Raw genomic sequence first — 5,189 nt, forward strand, 5'->3', positions numbered from 1 at the left:
AGATAAAGGTACAAAGAATGAAGGGATGGACAAAGGGTAAGAGACTATAGAATGAACAGAGAATGAAGGAGTAGTCAAAGGAATGGAATGATGAAGTAAGGAAGGGTAGTAGTAAGAGTCAGTATGTATATAGTTCATAGACAGTGTCTCTGAGGGATGGAAGTCCTGAGTTCTGGTACAGAAGGGTGCAGAACCCTCAGAACTGAAGGTAAGAGAGTAGAGAATCATAACATCACCCCCCCTCTAAAACCAATCATCCCAATTGGTGAACATTAGGCTTGGTTAGTGGCTTGAGTATAGGTCAGAATGGTAAGGCTTGGAAATCTGTGAGGCTGAGTTTGTGCAGAGCACTAGGATAAAGCTGATAGAAGTCTTGAATTGTCTTAGGAGTATGGGTGAGGTTCTCAGCAGGTTCCCAAGTATGCTCCTCAACTAGGTACCCTTTCTAGTGAACAAGGAATTTGAGTTTTCCACACAGTAGCTTAGTATCTACTATGTACTCTACTTTGTATTCTGGTTCAGAACTAATGAGTTTCAGTAGAGGTAGTAAGGGTCTTTGTTGTAAAGGAAAACCTGGATTGTAGTACTGAGACAGTAGAACCTTGTTGAACACTGGGTGTATACACTTCCATGTTGCCAGAAGTTGGAGTTTGTAGGTAGAGGCACCAACCTTCTTTTCAATAACAAAGGGTCTAAAGCACTTATTGTCTAACTTCTTCATTAGGCAATCTGTAGTCAGGTTAGTGGCTTCCAGCATAACTTTGTCACTAGGCTAGTAATCCTTGGCTGTAGACCTCTTCTGATCATAGTTCCACTTTATAACCTGTACTGCCTTTTCCAAAAGAGCTTGTGTGTCCTCCCTAGTTCTGTACATCTATTCTACAAAGTCTGTTATGGATTTGGAACTGCCATTCCAGTTTGGAACTGTCCCCTAGTATGAATGTCTCTCATGATTAAGGAAGAATAGGGATTGTCCTGTTGTAGAGTGTTGCTAGTTATTGTGTATGAATTCTGCCAGAGCTAGCCATTCAGACCAATCTGATTACTAATGATTGATGAACATCTAGAGGTAGAGCTTGATCTCCTGATTGACTTACTCAGTTTGACTGTCAGTCTGTAGGTGATAGACAGTAGAAGGGTTCCCTTAAATTCTAAGAAGTGCATATAAGTCTTACATGAATTTCAACTCAAATTACAGTCTACAATCATGAATGAGCTTCCAAGGGAGTCTGTGTAACTAGAAGATGTGATCCTGATAAATGTACACTATACCTTCAGAAGTGAGTTCTGTTTAGGTTGGAACTGTGTAGACTTGCTTGGAGAATTAGTCAACAATCATACAGATAGTGTTGTAACCCTAAGACTCAAGTAGTTCACTAATCAGGTCTACTAAGACTTCTTCCTAAGAGTGATCTGGGATCCAATACAGATGTAGAGGAGCCCAAACCCTTGTCTAGTAGGCTTTAGTCTGTTAGCATGTATTACAACTAGTCACATACTTTAGGATTTCCCTCTACATTCTGGGCCACCAGTAGTTCTGAGTAATGAGTTCCTACATTTTGTGTCAGTCTGAATGTTCTACAGTTGGATTGTTGTAATGAGCTTGGACAATGTCCTCCCACAGCTTCCAATCCTTCAGAACATACAGTTGGCCTTCCTAGTAAACCTGTCCATCCTCATCCTCCTCCCAATCCCTTGCCTGCTTCTCTAGCTACTTTACTACAACCTAGTCCTGTATGTGTCTTAGAGCTTACTGTATACAGGTGACAAAGTCAACATCCTTGGATTCAAGTCAGATCTCTTGGATTGTCTCAGACACAAAACAGGAATTGTCTAGGAGAACAAGATTTTTGTTATTATTCTCCCTCCTTTCATAACCTACTTGTCTTGAGAGTAAATTAGCTTTTGTCATTTGTGTTCTGGGTTTGTGAGTCAGTACAAAGTCAAAGTTCTACAGTTCTAACATCTAGTAGGCTTAGTAGTAGTTGAGCTTCTAGAGCACCTAGAAGTACTAGAGATTAAGGTGATCACTCTAAATCTCAAACTTCTGTACAGTACTAAGGAGATATTGACACTACTCTTCTAGGGAACAGACAATTGTAAGAAGTTCCTTGTTATAGATAGGGTAGTTCTGTTCTGTTGTAGAGAGGGATTCTGATCAGAACACTATCAGACACTACTTTCTATCAATGAACTAGGACAGTACTACTCTATTTGTAAAGTTGGAAGAGTTGGCTTCAACTTAGAACTTGTCTACAACTGTTAGAACTACTAATACAGGCTTACTAGTGATGGCCTGCTTCAGGGACTCAAACACAGACTGTTGCTGATCCTCCTATTACTAAGGAACATCTTTGCTAGTAAGATTGTGAAGGGGCTAGGCAATAGTACTAAAGCCTTGAATGAAGTGTTGGTAGTAGTTTGCAAACCCAAGGAATGCTTGGACCTGTTTCAGGTTCTGAGGTTGTAGCCAGTTCCAAACTGTAGTTACCTTCACCAGATCCATACAGACCTCTCCTCCACCAATCATGAAGCCTAGATAATCTACTGACTCCTGTACAAAAGAGTACTTTGCTTCTTAGAGAAACAGTTTATTATCTTAGAGCTGTTGTAGAACTACTCAGATCAGTTAGTAATAGTGCTTGACTGTCTGGGTGAAGATTAGAATGTCATCCAGATACACACTAACATGCTCTAAGTCAATCAGATCTGTAAGGATGTGATTCATGAATGACTGGAATGTTGTAGGTAAGTTAGTTAGTCTGAAGAACATTATAGTCAGTTTGTACAATCTACAATTAGTTTAGAATACAGTCTTCTACTCATCTCTGTCTTGGATCTGAATATTATTGTATCCCTATCAAACATCCAACTTAGTGAAAACCCTAGATGTATGTGTCTTATTAATAAGCTCCTGAATCAGGGGAAGCAGGTACTTGTTTTTGACAGTACCCTCATTAAGACAACAATAATCCTAGACTGGGTAGAGCTTCCTATCTTTCTTTTTGATGAAGAAGAAAGGGGAGGCTATAGAGGACTTTAAGGGTTGGATCTAGCTGTTCTGAAGATTTTCCTAAAGGAACTTGTCAAGCACCTCCTACTTGTCTCTGTTGAGTAGGTAGACCTTACAATCCTTAGGTTGAAAACCCTTAGTCAATTCAATTACATAGTCCTAAGGACAGTGTTCAGGAAGCTAGTCAAATTCCTCTTTACTGAAGACTTTAGAGAACTCTCAGACAAAATCCAGTAGGCTAGGTCTGTGTGCATTCTAGAGTAGAGTTGTTCTGAGAGGGTTCTGAACTGGTTCTGTCTTAGATATCCTTCAGATTGACTCTATTCTACCTTGACTAGAATATGTATCCACATATCTATCCTAGTTGAAGAAGAACAACTAGTCACCTTCATCAGAACTGTTAGTAACATTGGAAGCATCTACATCCACTTAGAACAGTAGTATAAGATAGCTGTAAGACTTGGGACACTGATTGAACACAAGTGTCTGCTCTAACTAGTCAATAGTAGGGTTGTGAGCCTTGAGCCATTTGAATCCAATAAAGACATCTGTCTTTCTAAGGTTAGTGACTCTAAACTCAATACTTTCCTCATAATCCTAAATAGTTATCTGTAGTTGGACAAACTCAGTAATCTAACCATTCTGGTTTAGGGTTCTGTCTACATTGTATACTAGGATTGGAAGTAGAACACATTGAGTAGGGAGGTAGTGTTCCTACACAAAGGCCTTATTAATACACAAACTAGTGTATCTACTGTCTACTAGAGCTGTTGTTCAGATCTGGCAAGATCCTGAGAAGGGAGCTAAGAGGATGAGGACCTGAAGCTAGTACTTAGAACATCCTCAGATGAACTACTACTTGTTCTGAAGGGAACATACAGTTTGTACAGTCTTGTTGTCTGAGAGAGTAAGTATATGTACTAACATTTCCTCATTAACCTCTCTCTTTCAACAAGGACAGACCCATGTCCTCAACTGTGAACTCAGCTGAGGCTATCCCTACTTAATACTATAGACAAACTACTAAGTAGTGAACAGAGCTGAGTAACATTCTGAATGTTCTGAGATCTCAGAATACAGAAGTAGTAGGTTGGATTGTACAGATTTAGACTCAGATGAAGTGTGAAGAGAAGAATCAAAAGAATCAGAAGAAATAGGAGAACTATCTACTTTTGTTTTTGACTTTTTTCTTTCTAATAAATAATTTTGTTAATTTATTTTTTCTACTTTTTCTACTTTTTCTACTTTTCTTACTTTATTTACTTCTAATCCTACAGTGTCTATTGAATCAAAAGTAGCCATTAAAAAATCCAAGTCATAGCCCTTCAGTACTACATTCACTGTTAGGCCTCTACAAAATCCTAGAGTATGTAGTCAGGGTCTAGGAGTTCTGAGGTGACTTCTGGATTTGTGGAAAAGGCTTCTTGTTACAAATCCTGCTTGTCACTTATTATTGCTCTAATGACCTGATGGATATGCTGTCACTTCTGTAGACAGTCCTTAATTTAGTACTCTGACTTTCTACAGGCAAAGCATGCTCCTTACTTTTAGGCTTCTCTAATGTTTATTAGAACAGATTGATTGTGAATTATGAGCAGATTGATCTGAGGGCTTGAAACTGTCAGAGCTGGATGCATGTGCAAGTGTTCTATACAGACTTGACACATCTGAGCTACAGCTTAGTTGAAGGAGATGGTGTGTGTCTTCCACTCAGTGTAGGTGACTAGTTCTAGTATTATTCTGAGAATCTTATTAACTAGTTCTAGGTGAAGAGCTTTTTCAAGCATTCTAATAAGGACATTATTAAACCTGAGCATGAATCCTGCCTTCTAGGCTAGGATATTAAACTCCTGAAAGAAGGCATTAGTAGAACATTTGCCTTGTTACAGAGATGCAAGCTTGTTCTACACATTACACTTCTTATTTAGATTAATGAAGGAAGTACAGAGCTACCTTATGAATTCTGAGTATGACTCATTGTTCTGAAGTTGGATCAGGCTTCCAATCTAATAGCCTTTGATCCAGTTCTGGGCTCAGGTGGTTGTGTTGCCTTCCTTTATAAAGGAGAGGATGAATAGGATGTGATCAAGATCTGAGGATAGATTGGTCAAAGTAGTAGCTATGTATAGTTCAACTTGGTGCTAGAAGTCCTTGAAGTACTGTCTATTAAAGTCTG

This window comes from Fomitiporia mediterranea (genome assembly GCF_000271605.1).
Source record: "Fomitiporia mediterranea MF3/22 unplaced genomic scaffold FOMMEscaffold_1, whole genome shotgun sequence".
Taxonomy (NCBI): domain Eukaryota; kingdom Fungi; phylum Basidiomycota; class Agaricomycetes; order Hymenochaetales; family Hymenochaetaceae; genus Fomitiporia; species Fomitiporia mediterranea.